At 42.0% G+C, this 24948-nt stretch overlaps 1 protein-coding gene across 1 annotated transcript in view; it reads right to left on the bottom strand.

The window, feature by feature from the left end:
- The window catches only part of LOC111647554 (uncharacterized), a 34908-nt gene extending 10213 nt beyond the window's left edge, over positions 1 to 24695 (bottom strand). The window contains exon 1 of the mRNA XM_023397175.2: positions 24404 to 24695. The gene's annotated coding sequence lies outside the window, so the exon portion shown is untranslated. The remainder of the gene's footprint in view (positions 1 to 24403) is intronic.
- Positions 24696 to 24948: the final 253 nt, after the last annotated feature.

Genomic DNA, 24948 nt, shown 5'->3' with positions numbered 1-24948 from the left:
ACATTCAGATAGACAGAGAGAGAGAGCGAGGTGTAAACACATACATCACATGCTCCAGATAATCTCACTGTGTTGTTGCCACAACTGACTGACCGACTGGATGACTTGCTGGTTGACTGGCTGCCATATTGGCTCGCTGGCTATACTGGCTGCTTCGCTGCCTGGGAGACGGGATGGCTGACTGACTTACTGACTGATTGGATGACTTACTCCTATTATCTCTCGAAGTTAGGTGACTGACTGATTTACTGATTGTTCCACTGACAGACTGGCTGGCTGGTTAGTGTACTCAGTGACTGTGTTAACAGCACAGCCATGTTAAGGCAGACAACAGCCTGGAAAGATGTGTGTGGAAAAATGTAAACTGCTAATTTGTTCATTCATTTACTCATTTATATAGGTATTTATTTATTGACTCACTTATACAATTTATATTTAAATGTATATATATATATCTATCTACATTTATTACCTAATTTAATTATTTCAGGATTCATTTCATAGCTGTATTTATTCATTTATGTATTTAATATTGATTTAGATGGCATTCCACTGTGGTAAAACAAACAAAATAAACGCAGGATTGTCCATTTGCTGCAAAGCAATAAAACATCACTCTGTGTCAGATTCACTGCAATGAGCACGCACCTCATTTTTTGCCACTGCTGTTGTTGAATAGGAAAATGTTTTATGAACTTTATGGCAAACAAACTGTGACATGTGATCAGTCTGACTTGCAAATATCAGTCCTGCAGGTGAAAACGACCTGGCGAGCTCTTCGACTCTCCTGCAGCATGAGTGACCGTTGACCTAAAGAGCCGGTTAACGCTGTCACTGACAGGTTTAGTGAGTGGTGATGTTGCTGCCAGGCTGCTGACCACATGGAGCTTTCTCCCGCCTGAGTGTTGCACTGACTCTTGTTTACTACTCTGAGCTTTAAATCAATGGTAGCCTGTTAGCTCTGACGCACTCAGCTCATTTACTCTGCCTTCTAGTAGCCTAAAGATAGAAACACACACACAAACAGCTACATGCTTTTATTTTATTATATATATCAGGCACTGTTAGAATCAAAGTGTTATTCAGTAGCTGCTGAAAATGGACATGAGTTAGTCTCGACGAAGCGAACACGTGTGTTTGGCCTCCTGCAGTTGTTCGCACTTTGTTTTCCTGCTGTAATAGAATGATTTCTCTTCCAGGGTCCACTACATTTCATCAGTGGCTTATTTAACATATGTTGGACTCTTTGGGTCCACAGATTCATATAATGAGTTTGTGTTAGCAGTCACAACAGATGATCAACAGCGTTCATTGCTGCAGCGACAGGCTTGCTCCGCTTGGAAACTCACTCTAGCAGCTGAATTTGAACAGAGATTACAAAGCTCTGGATCTAATATTCTGCTTATTAATAATTCAGCCACTGATGTTCATCAACATACTTCACATAGAACAGTAGAGTCTGCTCTCTAATGTTCTGCTCTGGTTTATTTGATTACAACATTCTCTACTCTCAAATTGTCTTTGCTGTTATTTGTTTGAAATGATCTGAAACTGTCAGTCATAAAAATGCAGTCATCAGTCTCCTTACTCCTCAGCTGTCATCTTTTCAAAGCCTGACTCGGTTTTGATTCAGCTGAAGAGTTTGCTGTCATTACATCGAGTAATGAAATGTGCAAAGATGGGACTTCTTAACCATGCAAGGCCCCCTCTCGACCTGAGGAATTGTGGATGTGGACAGCCCAAAGCAATCGCAGCACCAATACGCTCCAGGTGCAGGTGATCTAGCATCATCTGAAAGCCCCTCCCCTTGCACCTGTCCAATGTTCACCTTATGACGGGATCAAATACTGGGGCTTTTAGACAGGACGCGATTTGCGCTGTGCTTGGCTGACTTTCTGAAACAGCAACAAAGATACACAGATGTATCATTCCAGTGCTAAGAAACAACTGTTAGCACTAGTCCCGCTAATAACTGGAAGAAGGGCAGCAGCACAGAAGAGGCTATGGGCATCCTCAGGTACTACAGAGAGCTGCCAGAGGAAGCAGCTGCGTTTCACAGCTACTCGGTTTCAGGTGGACTTTCTGTTGGCGCTGACTGGTTCTGTTCCAGTATAGATCTATAGAGTGGAGAAAACCGAACGCTTGGATTCAGCCAAAGGTTTCAGGGAGTGGACAGGTGTCACAAGAAACAATGGGGCTGATGGGAAATGTAGTCTGAGAAAACGTAGCTCAGATAATACAGCTGTAACTGATCATCCCAGCCATTGATTCTGTGGTTTACAGTCATTAATCCAGGATTTAAGGATTAATCTAACAGTGATTCACCGAAGAATAAAAGTCCTCAACACAGTGGCTTTAAGCAGATGTTATAATATTAATAAATGTGGGTGTGGAGCAGATTCTCATGTTGCCACACGAGACGGAGCTCCACTGTGGCCGCCTTTGTTTCACTTTCTCTTTATTTTGGCTTGATTTTTTTTTTTTCTTGGCGGCTGATTACGCTGCTGCTGCTGCAGCAGAGGAGCATTAGTGTGTTGGATGGTGGATGTGAGGCTGAAGCCCTGAGGTGTTGGAACAGCATCAGACGGAGGAGAACGACAAAATGGTGGGAGGGGTGGGAGGAAGAAGAAGAAGAAGAAGAAGAAGGTGTTGAGGATGGACGGAAGAGGAGGAGTGGTGCAGACATGAGCTGATTGCGAATCGTCTCTCTGTCTCTGCCTTTCGCTCTCCAGCTCTGTCTGTCTGTGCCACTGTCTGGTTTTTCCTCTCGTCCGTCTCCTTCCTTTTCATCTCTTTTCTTCTTTCTTTTTATCTGTCTTCTTCTTCCTCTCTTCTGTTTCTCTCTGTCTGCCTCCTTTACCTCTGTCTGTCTGCCTCTTTTACTGTTCTTTATTCCTCTGTCTTCCTTTCTTTTCTGGTCTGTCCGTCTTTGTTGTTTCTCTTTCATTGTGTTGTTCATGCCCCTCTCTCTCTCTCTCTCTCTCCCTTTCATTTTAATTCTTTCATTCACCTTCCTCCCACCTGTGTCGCATTCATTCTGACTTATTTTTTTTTGTTTTCGCTCTCTATTGCTCATCTCTCTTTCTCTCTTTCATTATCTTTCTCTGTCTGTCTCTTCGTCTTATTGTATCTCTCTGTCTGTCCTGTCTGTCTGTCTTCAGTCCTGAACTCATCTCTTTTCCATCATTAGCACAGAGAGCAGTCGTTCCCTTCAGCTCGCACTCAAGTCACATTTTGAGAAGGAGCAGAACAAACGAGGTCACACCGTGTCACTAATGTAAAACAGGTGAACAGATGCCAGAAGCTCCTCCCCAGATTTAACCTGTTGAAGAAGCTGCTCTTCTGAAACAGTAAGTCTTTAGAGATCGCTCTGAATCACTGTGGCCTCAGTCACATTTACGCTGGCACAAACTAGATTTTCTCTCCCCTTCAAAAATTCTTCTATTCCTCTTTTGTCTCCACTCTGGTTATAAAATAAAAAAAAAACTGTGCTGCTGCAGTGATGTTGGGATCCTTACACAGATGGAGCAGTGAGGCTTGTGGTTTTTACAAAGTGTACATCAACCAGGTATCACCCTAAAAATCAAATACCTTTCTAACTCATACTTGGACGGCTGCTTGTTTATGTGCTGCTTAGACAAAAAAACAGAAATACATTTTTAAAATCTTTAAAAATCCAGCGTTTGGTTGTTGATAGCCACATTCATCTGCGCAGCAGCAGCAAAGCATGAATCCACAAAAACGATCTCAGTCCGGACGACCGTACCAGAGATAATCTCTCCGTCCATACAATCACACCTCAAAACACATATCACATGACCGTTCAGGTACACTGGGAATGCGGGAAGCGGATTATTGACTCTGCACCGAGGAACAGCGAAGGCAGCTGCAGTGTTCAAATGTAGAACTTAGTTTTTTGTTAAGGTGAAGTAAAGGCAACATGTGTGATGCTGGTCTCATGTGTCTAATCCCTGAGCTTTATAAACCCACCTCCCACCCTGTCCATGTTCCTATCATCTCCTGTGCCCTTCCAAAATGTAACACCTCACACAGTGAGAAAGCATCTGTGTTCCTTCCAAACAGGCACAACCATTTAGTGGTATATAAGCATCATTTCTGGGAACAATATTTTATTTTAGCATGCAGGTGGCACAGGCTGTAAACCTGGAAAACACAAAGAAAACAGCAGCTACAAATAAGAACAACATCAGCTTCCATTTTGCAACTGTACTGAAAGCCACTGGTGCTGCTTTCCTTTGGTTGGTGCAGGTTTACATGTGTAAAGAGAGAAACTGAATCTGTGGCTCAATGAGCTACGAGCCAGAGCTCCACTTCTGAACCGCAGGATCAGAGGAAACGTCTTGCATATTTCACTGCATTAGACAGATGATAATGTCTCGTCAATCACCGTCTTCACAGATTTACTCTGTTTTTCTTCAGAAAGTTTGAAAGTTTTGGAGGCAAACAGCTTCCGCTGCAGAAAACTTTGTCATTATGTGAGAGGCTCCGGCGCCTCCTGGGTGCATTTCTAGCTGCATGTGTTTTCGCTCTGTGATGACAATCTAATCCCCCCGGATGCCTGTTAATGCAGCTATAATGGGGGTCAATGGGGAAGTGGCAGAGTGGCCAATCACTGTTTCCCACTTCACACTGCGATAATAGCCTTCCTCTTCACACCTTCCTGCTATCAACGTGGACTCAAAATCCTCAGCCGCTGCATTCACACACAAACGCACAACTGATGCTCCCTCACTTTAACCCTTTGTGGTGCAGATGTGCCAGTGTTTCCAAGGCTGAATAAGGAATCTGGGAGAGGCAGCGTCTTGTGGAGGTGTGGGTGACACAGTATGGGCAGTGTGAAGGGTTAGAGAGCACAATGTGTTTGGTTTTTTTTCTGCATTAAGATCTTATCGGTCAGAACTGTTAAAGTTTCATGCTGCTATGACAGAAATCAGGAGGGCATTACTTTTCTCTCTTACTTATTTAATGGTCAACTGTTTATTTGGACTCAAATTATTCCTCAGATTACTAATTGATGCTCTTCATATGTCATTCCCTCAGGTTGATAAATCAAATCCTTCAATTACCTGATGTATTTCCTCAAGTTAAGACTGTCTACATTTGAAGAACTAACTTGTGACCTCCATTTGCTTTACTGCCCCCCCCCCAGAGAACTTTGCCAAGGAATGTCACATATATCACATGATATTGCACGAAAATGATCCGTATCAAAACAAACTGCTGCTCCGAACTGTCAGTCTCCCAGTTTGTCAGCGTGACGGTGACACTCAGCACCTCGACGCTGACAGGTGCTGACACACTTCCTGCTTCCCTAAAATCATATTTGCAAATTTTAAAACAAAAAAAAATACAAAGGAGCAGAGAGTATTATCAATCGAGTTTTTCAGGTTCTTACACTGATAAGCTTTAATTCAATTTCATTTAAATGTTGAGCACAAATATATATTTGAAGTTGACTTATAAATCATATATATATATTTGAAGAGGGCACTGGGTGATCTGAGCCTTCTGAACTTTGCTTTTACAGAAGAGTTTACATGCTGCGGCCGCAGTGACACAGAGAAAGCCTTAATGTATGGAAATACCACTGAAGGTGGCATTTCAGGTGATATATAGCGTCATGCTTTTGAAATATTGAGCCCTGAACACCGAGTGTCTGCAGCATTTTGTATTAAAGAACATCAGTCATGTTAAATGAAGGCAGGCCTGGAGGAGAACTGTTCCGGTCCAAGTCAGAGCGTTCACACTTTAACATTTCAGTCACGAAGCCGATGGATTTGCAGCGATAAAGAAAACCGCCGTCTCGCTCCGGGACAGGACATGCGGGACACAGTTGCTGCTGCTGCTGCTGCTGCTGTGGGAATTGAACCTGTGACCTCGTGGACGGAGGCTCTGTCTACGCGGACCGCAGACCGTGTCTGGACTGAGACGAGAGCGAGTCCCATTCATTTGTACGGCGTATAGACGGAGCGGCTTCTAATCAGGTGTTTCACAGCCGCCAGACGGTGATCCTGTGACCAGAGGAACGACGACACCAGAGACACGATCTGCGTCTGCTTCCCAGGACCAACAGCGCTTCAATTAGCATGACGCACTAAATCTGACCGAATCCGAGTCTAATTGAGACACATCGGGGGAAGCTGAATTTGCTTGGCAGAAAATCGATGTGAAAAAATCATTTTTAAACACAAAATGCTTTTAAATTCAATTAAAATCTCAGTTAGTAATGTTTGTCATCAGGTCTTACACATATCAGCATAAATCATCCCCTTAGAATGAAAAGGTTCCATCTGACCATTTTGTCAAATTTCTGTGAAAACCTATAAACATCATGTGAGGTGTTTAATGCATTTCTGGATTTCTTATTGAGGTAAAAAAAAAAAAGTTCTATCTCACAAATTGAACTCTTACTGGGTTTTATAAGGTTGTACATCTGGGCAAATCAGCACTTAGAACGCATATAAGGCGACCAATCAGGTTGTACTTCTCTGTCGTATGACCTCACTGTGTCACAAAAAGGAGAAAACTGCGTGGAGATGAGAAAATGTTCTGTAACATGAGGTTTATAAGAATGAGGAGGGCAGCAGTGCAAGTGCAGTCTTTTTTCAGTTGTTTTGCAGTTTATTTTCACTGTTAGCACACTAGCATGCTAGCCACCTAATGCTTTAAAGGTAATTAGTCTACATTTTAATTGATGGGGTCTTAATTGCACAATAAAGCCTTATTTTTTTCATTCATCCCCCTTTTTTCTCCCAAAAAGAAGAAAGATCACCAGTCAACATTTCTGGTATGGAAGAAAAACCTAATCCTGCCTCTGCACTGACCTGCTACATTCACTTCTGTCTAACCTACAGGAAGCTTAAACTGATGGGTGCTATATCTAACTGGCCTCTGCACTGGACAAATATTTACCACTGACCTTTACGCTTAACCTGCAATGCGTTTTGTGAACAAAAAGATGATTCATCATAAAACAAGAAATAAAAGCCATAAAAATGTCATCGAACACGTTCAATTGAACTTTCTACTTTTAGACAATCTGTTACATCGCTAATGTCATGTATTAAAACAAATTATGAGTAAACTGTTTGAATATCTTAGCTTCGTTTCATATTTTGTGGGATAGAACCGAAGGTGAGTTCTCAGGATTACAAGCTTCTATCTCCATTCTATTTATATGTTTGATAGGATTTTGATATCGGACATGTAGAATACATTTAGCTTGTCTGTCATTTTCATGTATGAAAGAGACCCGTTCCACACATCACTTTTGCTATCTGGAATACGCATGCTCAGGTTTTAGTACAATTGAAACATTTGTGGGAGGCAGAAACTTTGATTTCATTGTCGGAGAGACGTGGGGGGGGGTTTCAGATGCTCCTCAAAGAGCCGACATGCGCTTCATTTGATGCTTTAACAGCATCTGAACGTCGCTTTAGGACATCAACCGGCATCTCACTGAGTTCGCGGCACTTTCTGCAACAGGAAACCCATGAAGGTGTGAAATCAATCTCAAACTCTTCATTTTTCACTCCACAACCATGAACGTCTTTGAGGAGCGACCGTCCAAAAAGTGTGCGCCGCATTTGTACAACTCGTTGTGATGAAGCTAAAAAGACGCTCAAATGACAGATTCCTTGCAGAGAGATCAGCCGCCGCCAGGTGGACGCCACGACCGCAGGCTTTACCCGTCGCCTCTGAGTGTGGACATTCAGAACAGGTAGAGACCCTTCAGTCACGGTCGGATGGCACCTTGTACAACCTAGTCTCACTGATTCATTGACCACAGGGACACCACATCAGCAAACCTGTAAACTGAACAAACTACACAATGAGCTGGGGTTGAAATCGGCTTTGTGGACATATTGTTATCTGACATGTGGATTTTACAACCCGCATCACCAGTTCCTCTGATCTACGGCGGCTGGATGTCAGCAGCTTCTATTCTACTGTCGGCTTCAGGATAAAAATGTCTGGTTGTGCCTTTGTTTTTGTAAATCCAACATAAAGTTTCAAAGAAGTACAGACATGGACAGGTCTTACATTTTGGACTCAGCAGACTTTTGTATTTTACAGAAGAATTTTGCATTCACTTCAGAAAAAAACCTTCGGCTCTGTTTTTCTGAATTAAAGAGATAATTATCTTTTTAATTCAGAAAAACACAGCTTTTTAAAAAAAAATCCAGTTCTTTCTGATTTTTGTTCTCAACTGAATGCATGACACTTCTGTAGTATTTCATTCATTTATCAGGCCAATGGATTTCTTCATATTGCTCTTTTTTTTTGATCAACCTTTCTGCATCTATAAATGGGAATATACAATATATAATCATCTGCTCTTAGTTGCACCAGGATCATGTTCTAATGCAGGCCATTGTTTTACTATTAGTCACAAAGTTTCACAAACTTTTGTGGGGAGAAAATCAGTTGCTGTGCTTTGATTTCATTCAGATCTGATTGCTCCATTCTGGTTCTACTGGAGGAGTAAGACTCTGGCTCAGGACACATTTGGTCATTTCAATTTAGCTCCAGTGGCTGAAGACTGAAATCTGACTTCAGATCAGTAGAGATATCACATTTAACACTGAGGAGACAAACCAGCAAAGATCCAGCTCACTGTCACATCCACACACTTCAGTCATATTTCTGTTTATATATTGAATATTTCATATTCTTCTGTTTAGGATAAAATGCGTCCGTCACCGCTGAAAACATTGCTGAATAAATTGAAACCAAAGCCGCCTTTACTTTTATAGCTGCACAACAAAATCCCAGATCCAGATCACTATAAAAATCTAATCAATTGTTCCCTGGCTCGAGGCCAAAGTGTCTGCAAGATATCACAGAGGGAGAAACCCGGCTCTCAGACGGACAAACTGACCAATCCTCCACCTGCTGCAGCTTCATGTGGAGGACTGAATCTCACATACACACAAACACACACACCTACACACACAACCACAGCAGCTGTTTGCTTCTTGTTGATTCTTGTGAACTGATTTCTGACAGGACTGTAAGCTACCACACAGTCATTCAGTCAGTCAGTCAGTCAGTCAGTCAGTCAGTCAGTCAGTCAGTCCACACTTCCTTCGCTGGGGCAGATATGATGCATCCAGTTGACTAACTCCCTCCCCCAGATGTTTATTACATGTATCTAAACATGATTCTTTGATCACCTGATTACACTGATTACATCCGTGTTCCTGGACTTCTGTAGAGTTTGTCCCTGCTGACTGTGAGACAATCAAATCAAAGCAAAAATAATGCATCAATGTATCAAACTGATGCTCCATTTGATTGATCCAGGAAATGGTTTTCTCAGTGAAGACAGAAGATGAGTTCACAGAGAAAATACCGGTGGAAACAGGTGAGGTGGAATCTGCAGAAATGTATTTTGTTGAAAAAGAAAAGTGAGAGGTGAATTACACACACTCGTTGTTGTGGACGTGAAGTTTGAATGTGAAGCTGCACCTGAAGGTTGAGTTTAGCACTAACACCACTCTGCTAGCACCACTCTGTAGCCTCAGCTTCTGGTCCTGGAGTTATTAGATCAACCTCCATCGCTGGAGTTGATGGTTCATATCTGACCTCTGTGTGTTGATGTCATTGATGCCGTTTAGAGAAACTATCTGAAGTCGAATGCTCAAGGTAACGTCCTCATAGTCCCTTTGAGCTGCAACTAACTATTAGTTTCCTTATCTGATAATCTGATGCTTATTCTTTCAATAATCATTCAGACTCTGATGTTAGGGTTGAAATGATTTGTCAATGAATTTATTAGTTGGTTGGTTTATTCTGCAAAACCTGCCAGAAATTCTCCCAATGTGAGGACTGTTTTATATCATTGTAAACTCAAACAATATCTTTGTTGATTTGAAAGGAATTTTGTCTCAAATTCGAGACATTTTGTGGACGAAACATCTTATGAATTATTAAACTAGTTGTAGTTTGCAGCCCTGTCAATCAGGAAATCATAAAAACACACCTCCATTACAAGTGTGCAGACTTCAAGGTCTTCACACGTCTTCTTTTGTCCGACCAACAAAACCCAGAGATAAAACTGGGACTACAGAATGTCTGACATTTTGCTAATCAGTTATCAAAAAAGTCGTTGATTCAATCCGCCAGTTGTCAATCAACTCTCTTATTGGCACCAGTCCTGGTTACAGACATTGAAATCATTCACAGCCTGCTCCGTATTTGAGCCAAACAAAGATGGCTGCCAGAAAACGTCCTCATTGGGAAATAATTTCAACTTTCGTTTTTTCCTCTCCTCTCAATTTTAGCTCCCATTTATTTTCATACATTGATTTCATCAGATATGAGGCGTCCAGTGGACTGTGCCGCGTTGACATGCAGCACGGCCTCGCGTGGAGTGATCTGCCTCGGCGAGCTTCAGCCAGATAAACTGTCGTTGTTGTTGTTGTTGTTGCTGTGGATTAAAGCCTGGTGTGTTCCTGCAGCAGATTGCCCTCGGAGGGAACGGACAGGCCTTTTAGTGTAAAGGTATTAAGCCCAGGTCTAATCCAAAACTAGGAGAGCAGCCAATTTAAACTGGATTCAGCCCACAGGACGACACATCACTCAGCCGCTCTGTGTCAGTGAGTGGATCTGTCACTTTTATATCCACCAACCTCCCTTTATGTTTTAAATTCAGTGATTTATGATCTGTATTTTTGTTATGTCAGTAATTCCCATGAAATAGTTAAAACCAAAAAGTGTGTGTGTGTGTGTGTGTGATGTATCTTCCCTCTGAGCCATAGAGCTTCAAAAACTAAAACACATCGGTGAGCCACACTATACAGCCACACTGTAGTTCATTTTGACTCACAGTGCCCCACACACACACACACACACACACACCTTCCAGCTGCAGAAATACTCACACTAACCCTCAATGTGGGTTAATCTGCAGCGGGAAATAGTGGCCCACAGATGCACTATTCCTGCTGCGGCTCGGGGCTGAGAGCCACACAAAGGGTGATGGAGTCGGAGAGTACAGAGGGACGCAAGAACAATGTTGGTTTTGGTCTTTTCTTGACGTAGAATATTTCCAGACTGGTCCTTTAAATTATGCAGTCTTTCAACAGAAACAATACTGGAGCTCTTCGAGCCTGATATGATCTAAAATGGACGTGTTCACGCTTGTTTCTCTGTGCATGTTGTCCCTCGCAGACATAGATGACGAAATGAACGTGATGATGCTGTCGTGGCCACGGAGATCCAGAGAGCATCATCTGGCTTTTACACAATTTTTCGAGAGACAAAGTGGACGTCAGTCTCAGGGTCGGCTTCAGAAAAGCTCCTGCAGTGCTTTGGTTTGAGAACATTGACTAAACAACAGAACATAACAAGTGTTATCTGTGTAATACAATATATCTGTTTCACATGTATATGTGGAACCGCTACAGTTATGTGATTAATTGATTAGTTGAGGGACAGAAAATTGATCTACAACAGTTTTGATAATCAATAAATCATATAAAGCATTTTGGCTCCATCTTCCTGAATGTGATTATTGATTAACTGAATAACTTTGGGTTATGGAGTGTTATGTTGCTGATGTTATGCTTTTTGAGTTTCCCCCTTTTCCTTTTATGTGTTAAATAGCTTTTTGTGTAAAAAGGTCTGCTGAGTTACACAGCCATGGCAAAGAATGCTCTTTTCTCCCACAGAAAACCCTGCTCCTGAAGTACCTGAAACGCCTTGTTGTATTCCAGGTTTTTCATCCTAACCTGTCCATGTCATTATGTAACACATTCACATGGCAGAGTGCTGCAGGAATGAATCCTAAAACCCAGAACAAGTTAGCATTTTAGCACCTCAGGTTCCCTGGTTCTAAAGTGTCTGGGTTTGTTGAATGGATTTTGGTTAGAGCACAAGCTCAACACATATACCCCAATAATGATTTTTTTTTTTTTTACTTTTACAAGTTTGTTTTATGGTTGCTAACAAGTGGCTAATTGAGATTACAGAGGATGTTGGAGACATTAAACGTAATCACCCTTTTACAAAGCGTTACTAACTTTCTAAGAGGAAAGGCTTTTGTAGAAGACGTCAGAGTTAAATCAAACTACAAGTTGACGTTTAGTGGTGGTGACGCTGAAGTCATGTGACCGTGGTGTAGTTAGTTTTATAGCCTGACATGAGCTTTTTACTTCAGCTGATTGTATTTCAAACATCATAAAGTGATGTTCATTAGTGAAGATGATCCTGCTGAACTAAACCTGTTAGGATCAGAAACTGTTGTTTATTTTCTCTAATAAACCAAAAGACGTAGAAAAATCCCATTGACTTTTTGTAGAGGGGACCAGGGTGATGCTAACTTTCGGGTTGGTCTACAAAAATACATCATCCCTACATCGTACATCCTACCAGCTAGTTTGGCACGCCGTCACACAAACCTAGCTAGAGCAGAGACCCGGAAGAGTTTGGTTAGTTTTAGTCTGACGCCATGTTGGAAAGACGCTGGATTTTACTGCCCCTCGGTAGGCTTTCAAAAGTTTGGCCAATCAAAAGAAAGTAGGCTTTTTAGGAGGCTAATATTGCCAGTTTCAGGCAGAGGCTCAACCGAGGGGCTGCATGACAGGCAGTTTGAGGTAAATGAGGGCTTGTAGTGAACTGCGAATCATGCAAAGCTGCTCTAGTGGAGTCCCTGAATAAAAATATAGAGCTGGAGATGAACATAATTGCTCCCCCTTTAAAGTGACAATCTCAAAGATTGAAAGTGGTTTAATGCAACAGCTCACAGAACAAACTGTTTTTAACTTTAATAAAGAAATTGATCGTTGTTTTGTAGACACACTTTTGATGAATAACAGCCGTAAATGCTAAATGCGCTAACACATTTCATTTCCTGTGAATACTACATAATAAAAGTGAACTTGTGTTTCATGCTTTTAATGTGAAGCTGCAGCAGTAGGAAATGTTGGGTTTGCATTAGCAGAAAGAATGCTGCCATAATACTGCAAATATATAAATACTGCAATACTTTCATAAGACAGACATCGGTTCAATCCCTACTGTGTTACCTCCTGTGGCGATAGATAGTGACATAACACACATTTATTTAAATGAAAATCTTTGAGATTCCACTTTAAATGAACAAAACTAACTTTTTGTGACATTTTATAAACCAAATGAATGAACCAGATTGGTAGATTATAAGGAAAAGAATTGTTAAACCTGTATGTGTCAAAACACAGAGAATCGGAGTCAGACTTTGTTGTTCTCTGTGATCGTTCTTTAGTAGTATTACAAGTTGCTGTTATTCCATGACTGCAGATGTCATGGCCCCGTGGAGACTGAACAGGGTGTGTGTGATTTGTTTTTAATCCACAGACAGTAGTAAATTCTTTTCTCAATATCTGCCTCAAAGCCACTTGTCTTCTCTGCAGCCCTCGAACAGTTTGAGCTGAATTTAAGTTTTTTTTTTTTTTCTTTTTGCGGTTGTGCCCTCATTACCATGCAGACCTATATTTTCAAAATACAATTCCCTAATTATCCCTGCTGTCGTAGTTTTGCATCAGGGGCAGGGTTGGGAGGGGGGGGTGCTCTGGAAAAGCTTTCATGTGCAACACTGTTAGGGTCCATTTATTTTCAACTCAGTTCCTTCAACAAAAAAGAAATGGTGAGCAAGATTTCTGTGTGCTGGTTCACAGCAGAGTGTTTGTTCCTGATTATTCAGGGAAAGAAAGAAAAAAAAGATGAAGCTCTGCATTTTTTTTGAAAGGAAGAAGAATAGTACAATACAAACATTTGGTTGCAGAGATCACCATGAAAACCACATCTAAAAGTGCATTTAAAATTTTAAAACACATCATCCAAGTATAATATTGTAATTTTCTTCAACTGCAAATAATAATAAATAGTTTCTCAGTATGTTTTTGGTCCTACAAGTTACTGTATAAAACAGTTTGACCTATAGATGAAAAGTCTCATAATCAAAATTTATCTGCATTTTAATGGTTGGTCAGTCAACATCTATCAGATAGATTGCCATGGAAAGTGGTACAGATGTTTAAGGCCTCTACAGGATAAATCTGTCACCACATAAAGTTTTGCACAGTCATGGTTTCCAGAGGAAGAGTCCTCCTGACTTTGGTGATCCCTTTTACTTTATATTGTGCAAGTTTAGGCTTATGACCAAATACTTTTGTCTTTGATTTACATTATTGTTTTGCATTATGATGTAATTTTTACTTGACTCAACCCCAGGACGAGTAGATGCTACCTTGGTAGTGGCTAATGGGTGTCCGATTAAAAAAAAAAAAAAGAATAAACCTGCAAAACTATAAGCCTCAGCTGTACTTTGTGTTTAGTGCTAATTAGCATAAGCTAGAATGCGTGCATGCAAGTTGGTGAACATGGTAAACATCATACTAGCTAAACATCAGCATTTTAGCATGCTGACATTAGCATGTAGCTCCACTGTGCCTGCCAACAGCCTCACAGACCCACAACCACGACTGTGGACACTTAGTCTTGTATTATGACATTTTAAACATACGAAAAAAGAATGAATGTCAAAATCACCCAATGAATCCACATACAGTATATCTGTGCTACACAACAGTACAGATATTGGAGACATGACAGCTGATTGTTGTTTCCAGCATGCGTGTCTTCCAGATAGTCAGCAGTCACCAACAGTGACAGTCAGCAGGCGATGTAAAGACCTGTCACTGTAATTAAAGCTCAAAGCAGGAGTCCAAGATGACCAAACCTGATCTGCTCAAGATAACTAAACTCAGAGCGATCAGCAAAAGCAACTGGTCCTAGACCGAAAAATAAAATCACCATGACGATTGCTGCTATTTAAAAAAAGTTTGGTCACGACTGGTCAAAAAGTGACAGCAGCTTCAAGTGATGATTTAAACCTTCAGCCAACAAACACCTGCACCCTCCTCCCAGCTTTACAACCCTACACCTGCAGGTTGGAGCTGACCTTCACCTCCAACCTTTGAGCCGCTGAGAGCAGAGGGTCAAGTGGAAAGAGGATTTCCCTGCAGGGAGCAATAAAGTTTCAAATTACATGACACTTGATTTAAGCCTGTTAAATCCATCAGAGGGCTCAGGAGAGGCTGCACGCAAAGCTCTCACATAGGTTCACATGTAAAGGAAGATATGTGGTAAACACACACGCACGCACACACACACGCACACACCAGCTCAGAGCAGGACAACACATCAGCCGCACATCTTAACAGCATGAAGAAATCTGACCAAATCAAATCTGATTGGGTCCTTGCTGTGGTAAGTAAAAACAAGGTTTTTGCTGCTTTAGTTGACAGGCTAGCTGTCACTGTCTGTCTCCAGTAAGCCACCAAATACTCTCACTCACTCATGCGAGTTAGCTTAGCCTTCCCATTTCCACATGCAGTCTGTACGATGTACATGAACCATACATGCCAGGCTACTCGTGTGAACACATCTGCCTATGAAGAAACCCACTGTAGAATAAACAGACTCAAGTGCACATCAGATGTCTGCGTCTGCATCCATTTTGGAGAGTATCCTGCGCGTTCACTCACTCAGCAGCAGCAACGATGCTCAACGCAGAAATAACAGCGGCAGATTTTCCATAGCTGAAAATGTGAAGTAAAAAAGTGACTAAGGATTTCTCAGAACGCTTTGTGGACATGCCAAAAAAAAACTTGTCTCCACATAAACTTAGGACAACTGGTATTGCTTTTATACCGTGCATGAAAACGTGTGTGGTGGCCCATGGAAAAGAAGTTTTCAGTCTGTGTGGCCACGGCCATCACCTACAGGCAGGCAATAATTTGCATGCATATTTTAACGAATCAGAACCACCGTTTCATCAAAGATGTTGAAGACCAAGAACAACCTGTGTGTCCAGATCAAACAAGGATGCACAGATCTGTAATCACACCAGCAACTTGTTCAGAACTCGGCTTTGCTTTATTTTCAGAGAAACCTGTTTTTCTGTGAGGACAAAGCTGTTGGTCTGATTGTGAGACCCTGACCCACAAACAAAAACAGCCAAACCTGAACAGGTCAGGTCTACACATTTGTGTCGAAGGCGGGCAAAGTGCAAAGCTGTATTTGATGAATTGCTCTGCCCGCTGGGTGCTTCTGTAACTTCTATCTCTCTGTTAAACAGGAACTCTAATGGAGGTTACAGTAATAGAAAGTTTACTAGTTGCGAGTCAACTGCAACAAGTATAAGGTGTCATAGCGCTCAGGCAGAGGTGGATCTGAGTCTAGCCGTCGTTGGATCTTGTAGAAGCTGAACAGGACTGAAGTCAGAATGAAAGCTTTTCCTCAGTCTGATGCTCATGTAGGTTCCACTGAGTTTTTCATGAACAAACTCACTATTTGCTAGAAAATGTAATATCATATTTCCTAACGTAGATGCAGAGTGCCTCGTTATGTTGTCTCTTTTCGTTGGGCAGGGTGAAAATGAAAATGTTAAGTAGTACGTGGCAGCGGTAGAAGTATCTATGCTGGCTGTCAGCGCTGCTCCCAGACCTGCCGGATAACAGAACACAGGCCAGCTGAGCCCACACACCTACAGACACCGTTTTTACATCGACGCTCCAGCTGGGCAGGATAACTATCCCTGTCCCTCAACATCCAAACTCATTCATCTTACAGCTGTTGGCTGATTGCAGCTTTGTATTGATTCCTTCAGGACACATCTGGATGTGATGGGAAGAGCAAAAGCTCAAAGCACAAAATTGATTGGTTTGATTTTATGGCTGTTACCAGGCTAACAACTATTAACTATTAACAACTATTCATTATTGTTACAGCTGTTTTGGACATATATTGATGATCATAAGTTGCTTAATTAACAACAACAGCCCAAAAAACTCTTCTTTGCATTTTTACATTTTTGAACAAATGTTTTTACTCGGTAAACAGCTGAAGATGATGAGGTCAGGTCGGGTCAGGTCAGAATGGAACATTATGCTATTTATCATACAACTGCCTCATTAAGTAATCCTATGGGTTGATTATAACAGGAACATCTGGGATATGGGATCTGGGACATCAGCGATGTGAATTTACAGATGCAGGAGTTTCTGAACCAAATGTAGGTTTCACTGTGTGAAGAAATAAAATCAGCCGAATTAGACTAGTGACATATTTTCATTTCAAACACAACTGACCTCATTTGCACAACAGATAAATAAATAAATAAATACCAGAACTGCTTCAGTTTAGTGGCCATTTCTGCAACTATCTAAATGAATTTAAAGTTCAGAGTGATGGACAGCTGCAGTTCAGCAGCGAGGTTTGTAAAGCTGCTGCTGTGGTCAGGAGGGGAACAGTGGACTGGCCTTTCAAAATGGGTTCGTATAGTGACATAATTGCAGAGTGATAGTTGCATAACAATTGAAGATAATGTCTTTATTGTTCCAACATGTCACCTCAAACATTCATCTTGCTTATTGAAGCTTCCAGATGTGATTTTTTCGTTTCAAGCTCCTTTCTGTGGAACTAAAGCTGCAGGAAAATCTCCAAAACTAAAACAGAATAACAACATCTACAGTTTGAAAATTGTCAGGACGACTGAAACTGTGGGCGACTGGAAGAGGAGATGCATTATCGAGCAGATCTTTGTGCTGACCTAACCTCCGCCATTCTCTGTTTCCAGAAATCCACCTTAATTCCCAGCATGCACGTTCTTTCTTTCTGTAACAGCCCATAATAACCTGAACATCCACCTCTGGTTTCTACAGTCTTAAACCTGAGAAACAAAACAATAGTCAATCTTACGCTTTGAATTCGTCACTTCTGCAACAATCCCGTCATACACACCCTTAAAATGAAGCTCCCCCCGTTTAAATGTTCAAGGCACTTCACAGGTTCAGGTCAAGACCCTAGAGAGGAACCCAACGGTTCACTCAATGAGCAGCACTTGGCGACAGTGGAGAGGAAAAAAAAGATTTAACACACACAGCATGTTGTGTTTTACCGAGTCAGGATCTCAGTGAAAACTCAGGTGTCAGTGGTTCGGACTCGTGTCAGGTTCCAACAGAATCCGTGTTTGTTCAGACCCTAAACTCTCCGACCCACGTCAGTCTTTCTCTCGCTCAGCAGCTCATCCACCTCCATCTCACTATAGGCATTCCTCACAACAAGCCCCCCAGTTTAAAGGGACATTCTGTGTTTTCTTTTTTTCTCCTCCCTGTCCATAGTGGCATCATTATAAGAGCCTATTATGGCGTTACAGAGGCCGACTCACAGACTAAATGCCTTGTTTCTGTCCGCCATGGGAGCCTTCTATAGAGCCGCAACTCCCTCCTTCAACAGAGAGACCCCTTCATCACGCTGCCCTCCTCCTCCTCCGCCTCTCATCCTCCTCGCTCTCTTCTCCCTCAGACACAGACAAGCCTTTATCTGCCCATCATGTGCTCGCTCTCTCTTTCTCTTTTTTCTCCAGCCTGACCCTGTTTTCCACAGCGAACAGGCATGCCAGTTAGGATTTGGGGGGGGAAACACACACACACACACACACACACACACATAGCAATGGGGGGAAAAGGCTGATTTGGAAAGCCAGCTAAATATTTTATCCATGGCCACGTTATCTGTCTGTGTAGCTTAATACCGATTTGATGTTATCTTCTAAGTCTTTCCAGCAGAGGTTTTTTTTTTTTTTTTTTTTCATATTTTATTTCCTGGTCAAATAATCTGCTGTGCAGCATCTGAACCGTGCACGTGTCATCTGAGCGCTGCTGTCTTTGCTAACTGGACAGAGGTGTCGATGTTGGTGAGAGCATGAACTATAATGTCCAGCCAATGATTTTAAAGAAACAAACAACCAGCACTGTTAAGAAAAATTAACCATATCGTTGCAAACTATTATTTTCAATATTGAATAATCTGTTGATGATTTTTCATGAAGTAATTCATCCTTTGCTCTTAAAAAAAAAAAAACATCCAAAAATGCTGAAAACTTCCGTCATAGTTTCCCAGAGTCCAAAGCGACATCTTCAAAACACAAAACAGGGGAAAACAAAACTCTTCATTTCAAAACAGTGTTCAAACTGATAAATACCTTCAACAATCAACTGAGTATCAAAATTCAGACAAAAGTCAGCCAATCAATGAACGATGTTATCACTGATCAAGTGTCTTCATAGATAGATACATAGATACTTTTTTTATCCCCTAGGGGGAATTCATGAGATGCAGAACACACAGCAGATTGAAGCTCAGAAAGCTGCACATTCACTCGAATATCTAAACGTTTTAAGACCTTTATCCAGATGTTTTCAGGCCGAGCGGCTGGTTTTTCCATCTCACTTCCCTACAGTGTGAAAATCATCCTGAACTGAAACCAGCAGAAGCTGCAAGATCCATCACAGTGAACATCATACTGTCCGTGTTTGCTCTCAGCATTATGTCGCCTTTGTGTGGCAATGCAATCCAACCTACGACAGAATGACGACATACTGTACATCTGACGGAAACAACGGCGGACACGGAGCTCGCTGCCAGGGATTATTTAACACCAGCTGATTTTCTCAGCATATTGAAAAAAAAAACACTGTGAGAAATCGATCTAAAAGCTGAATATGCTTTACTGAATGACCGATTGTCATGTAAATTATAGGTGATTTGGAGCTGAAAGGACTAAATATTCAAAAACATCTGTACTTCCTGCTGAGTTGTCATATAATCAGAAAAACGACAAGATAAATTGAACCTCCTTCAGGCTGAAATCAGGTAACGGTGGCCATACATTACATCCCTGTGCACGTGAACTGTTTCTGCACGCTGGCTTCATGTGCTCTGAAAGAATTTGAAGACTCTCATGATGTGCATGTGATGTGAGAGGAATGGAGGAAACCATACGGTGCATTACTGAACAATTTCCTCCTTGTCCTCCCACAGCGGACGCCATGTTCCACGTCCATACGACCGTTTTCCTCCACGCATTTTTTGTGGTTAGCTCGGGTGCATGAACTAAACACTCCTCCCTCTCCTCTTCTATCCTCCCAGAATCATCTCCATGTTTGTCCTTCCCCTCCACTAGCACTTCTTTTCCCCCCTAATTTGTCTCTATTTACTCTCCTCCTGTCTTCCTTCACCTCCTCTAAACTCTTCCTCCTTTGCCTCTTCAGTTTGTTCACCTCCATCTTTTCTCCTACTGCATCCATTTCTTTACATCCTGTTTCTTCCTCCTAAAGTTGTTTTGCCCTTTTTCCTTATGTCTCCTTTTTGCCTCCTTTGTCTGATCTACTGTCCTCCACCACTGTTTCCTTTGTTCCTTCATTTGTTTCCTCTTCTCTCTTGTCTCTGTTCCTCCTCTTAACCTCCTCTCTTTTCTTTTCCTTACACCTCTTCATGCTTCTGTTTTCTTTGTTTGTCTGTTCTTTTTTTGGTCTCTTGCTGCGTCGCATTTGTCTTTTGTCCTTTTATTTGTCCTGCCGTCCTCCTATTCTCAGTTTTTATCCCTCTCTTCTTTTCACATTTCCCTCTCCTTTCTTTTCCCTTTACATCCATCATCCATCCTTTGCTCCTCGTCATCCCTCTCCTGTCATGTCCCTCGTTATTCTCTCATCTGCTGTTCGTTGCTCTAACATTACACTGTAACTCTTTTGCCCTTTAACCCTTGTGTTATTTTAACTTTGGCTTTAACTTTGACCTCTCAGACCTCTTACTAACAAACTATTGTAAAACTGCAGCAAGAGAAATCCAAACAGACTGTTTTCAATCACTGAGGCAGAGCAGGTGAACGTTGTATCATATGTAACCGTGTTTTACAGCTGCGGTGAGAAGTCGGGTTCTGTAGTCCACTTCTGAGACATGTCATCAAACTCATCTTTATAGGCAGTTCTCCGGCTGTAATGTACCAATGGTGACATGTCACCATGTCTCTACTCCACTGTAGGGCTGCACAATATGCAAAAAAATAAATAAAAATCATATTACCATTGCATTTCATTTTATTTTCACTGAAATATTTTTTTAAATGATGAGCTGATTTTTGTTGGTCTTGTACCCAACAAACATGTTCCTTTATGTCTGGAGAGTATGATTTGTGGACCGGGGGCGTCTCTGTAGCTCCACAGCACTTATGTTGCCACATTTTACCTTTATCAAAGAAATTGCTGCTCCTGCAATTTGGATATTGCACTTGGCCATATTGTGATTTCCATTCATTCTGCTTAATGGTGCAGCTCTACTCCACTGTGATTCAAACTTTTCACTGCACTACATTTATCAGAGTTATAGTTATTTAACCGTTAAGGATTTTACACCCAAAACCTATAATCACCTTATACATTTATTGTAGTAGAATAAGTTATAATCCAAATGTATAAATATTTGTTAAAACTAGCTCCACTTTGAATAACTACAAAGTTAAAATGCTACTTTTTAGAAATTAGGCTAATGAGCTTGTTTTGCTAATTTTACTTAAGTAAATGATTGAAACACATCTTCCAGTATTAAATGAATAAACAACGTTAAGTATGTGTTTTAGTTTTACATTTGTCCCATTATCCTCACCTCTGAACACTTGACTAACCCAGTGGTTCTCAAAGTGGGGTCGAGGGCCCCCAGAGGTCCTTGAGGGGGTTCAAAAAGGGCAAAGAGGGGAATAATTTATTTTGATTATAATTCCATCCATAAGTAACACAATGACAGAATGTTTTGTTCATGGGTTTCAAACACTTTCTGTAATAAAACATCTTAAAGCAAAACTCTTATCAGATGGGGCTCTGTGGTCTCATTTGTGTCAGTTTAGCTCCTTGATGTGAAAAAGTTGGAGAACCCGTCTTAACCTGCTATTCTCCATTTATAAGCAGCAGCTATAAACATTAAGCCAATGAATGGTTTACAACTAACATAATGTGGCTGTAAAGAGATTAAAGTGGTTATTACACTGCTACAACGGCACCTCCTCCTGTGAACACTCAAGTGGAGGTTGGTGAATAAACAGACACCATCTATAACTACATCATAGTGAGTGAAATAATTATATAGTGCTTATGAATGCTGACCGGCAGTTAAAGTGTTAACTCACACTCTTCACTTTTCTTTCATTTGTCTCCTCTTCCCTTTCCTCCATCCTTGCCCCTCTCTTTCACTCCTCTCCTCCTTCTGTCTTACTTTTTTCTTCATTTCTTTTATTCATTTTAAAATTATGCTCCTCTTGCCTCCTTTTCCTCCCTCCTCCTCTCCTCCTCCTCCTCCTTCTTTTATGTTAAAGGCTGTTGCTGCTTGTCAGCTGCCCTTCCTGTATACATACATACATACACATATATAATCTGTCAAAGCTCCGACGGCGTGTGCGCGCCTGTGGAAATAGAACATAATTCTGATGAGAAGGAGGAGGGATGGAGGCGCGCACACGAAGCTGAGGGGGGAGGAGGAGGAGGAGCCAGTCAGCCATCCAGCCGCGCGCGCATGCTCGAGACAGCAGGTGCCCGAGCCCTCATTGAAGAAAAAAAAAAACTAATTTGCATTGCTAATGAGCTCATCTGAGCCTCCTCCCCCTCCATTTTGGGGGGCAAAAAAAATCTTCTAATATGGCGACATGTTTTTATTCGTCTGCTCCTTTCCCCATCCCTCCAGCAACACACAAAAAACATCAACGAAAAATAATTCATATGCTCATTTTGTGATTATTATAGGATGTATATAGGCTAATAAAATCTGAAACAAAAAGAAAAAAAGTCCACATTCAAATCTTATAGAGACATAAAACACGGAGCATGAAGAAGGTCACTGGACTTTACTGCTGACTAGACCTATTAAATACACACATGAGTCACTGTAGCAATATTATCCAAAACTATCAGAGCACCTTTCTTTATAGTGCACGCGCTTGTGAGGTGATAGTTTGAGTTAATGAGCCGATTTAAAGGTGTTTGTCCCCATCACGTTCACCCAGGGAACAATAGACTGAGGCTGAGTGTGACGCCGTGGGGAGACGAGGCAAGACTCAACACGCTGCACATGCCACCCCGAAGACTGTTTAATGATCACTTAGGCTAATCAGCCAATGGAGAGGGGTGATAATAATAACAATCAACAATGGTGATATAAAGAGCAGCGACTGAGGGGCTTGATGGAGGACTTCCACATCCTCATCCTCAACAACATCAACATCAACAACAACAGTGAGATGAGCTCACACTGAAATCCCCATTGAGCTAAACAAGTGAAGCGCCAAATTCCCAACAAGCGGAGCCCTTGTCCATTGTGGGGGGGTGACATACTCCTCCCTTCAGACCTGTCACTTCTTCACAGGAGGGAAAGATAATATTGTAATAATAATAACAATTATAATAATGATAATAATAATAAATGAGGTGTTTAATTGTAAGCGCTGACCTCTTTCACATCTCACACATGGACGCCTGGCTGTGATTATGATGTGCTTTCAGTCTGTCTGTCGCCATGTGCGTGCGTTTTTACATGCACTTCATCGAAAATGGCTGAGACCCTCGCACCCCCCCCCCCCCCCCCCCCCCCAACGCGCGCGCATTGTATAATATTCTTGGTTTTATTGCACTGTTGTTGTTGTTGTTGTTGTCGTTGTTATTGTGGTCGAGGCGCATAAACAACTTCATGCGCCTCTGGATTTTGTTATAAGGCTATTATTGTCCTGCACGCGCTGCAAACACACACACACACACACACATGTCAGATGCACAGAAGCAGATTTAACATTTGACCGTATATGTAAACGCCCCTATATTCACAGTATGAAAACAGCTCTCACAGAGCAGCTATACGACCCTGCAGGAACAGAACGTCTCCACATGAGATCACAGACCCCACAGAGCTCTGTCTCAACATTTAGACATATTGGTTTTATTCCTTTCTGTTAATCCTTCACATTATAAGAGAAAACACACACAAACCCACCGGACCGGAGCCAGCCTGTGTGATTGACCCGGGCTCTGCTGGGATTGATCTGGACCATGTGATTGACCCCAACTGCTTCATCACAGACTAATCATATCTCAGGTTTTTTTTTTTTTTTGTAATACATTTCCAGTTGCTTCCAACAGCAGCCGGATCAACGGTTTTGGGGGGACAATGCGCGCGGCGTCGCCAAACAACAGCCCCGTTTATTGTCCCCCTCCGCCACTAACCACCAACCACCACTCTCTCAACGGACACCCTCAAAACCCGTGAACACAGCCTCACCACTCCTACGAGCCTACTACTACTACCAGGTTAATTTGAACGTTAATAGCTAGTTACCCGCCGGCTAATCGCTATTAAGCGTAGTCGCGCGGACCTGTAGCCTCCAACTGCAACCGACTGGGTTAATAAAACGGTTCATTTAAGGGGTGAGAAAAAAATACATCCAAGGCAGAGGTGAATGCAAACAGCAGACAGATGATGAGAGCGGAGAATAAATAAATAAATGAGCCAAACAAACCTCTTTTTGGTGCGCGTAAATCCGTTTCCAAGCGCGTGGAGAGAAAGGTAGGCTAATAAGCTTGTTGTTGTGCTGCCGAGGCTAAATCCTACCAGCCATCCTCTCTCTGTCTCTCTCTCTCTCTCTCTCCGCGTCTGTGCCTAGGTCTCTCTCTCACTGTCTGTCTTTCTCTCTCCTTGCGCGTCTGCGTCTCTCTCTCTCTCTCCCTCTCTCTCTCTCTCTCTCTCTCAGCCAATTGTGTTAGATGGAATTGGCGCGAGGGGTCGCGCAGCGGGACGTTGGCAGGTCCTACGTGCACGCGCCGCACACACACACACACACACATGCACAGGACGCCTTCTACCTTGCTCACTCCCGTATGGTTGCCCTTAGCAACCATGAAGACCACCACCACCACCAACCCCGCCCCTCTCCAGAGCCCCCCTCTCCCTAAATTTCATCACCCAGTTAAGGGGCTTAGAGAAAAAATTATCTTCTCGGGGGTTAATTTTCTCGCGGGAGGACAGAGCGTGATGCGCGCGCCAGCTTTTAACACGGGTTAAAAA

This window comes from Seriola lalandi, unplaced genomic scaffold (genome assembly GCF_002814215.2).
Source record: "Seriola lalandi dorsalis isolate HSWRI2012SDOR001 ecotype SW California unplaced genomic scaffold, Sedor1 jcf7180002054998, whole genome shotgun sequence".
NCBI lineage: Eukaryota > Metazoa > Chordata > Actinopteri > Carangiformes > Carangidae > Seriola > Seriola lalandi.
The sequence above is the reverse complement of the archived record's forward strand: the minus strand, read 5'-3'. Positions and strand labels throughout refer to the sequence as shown.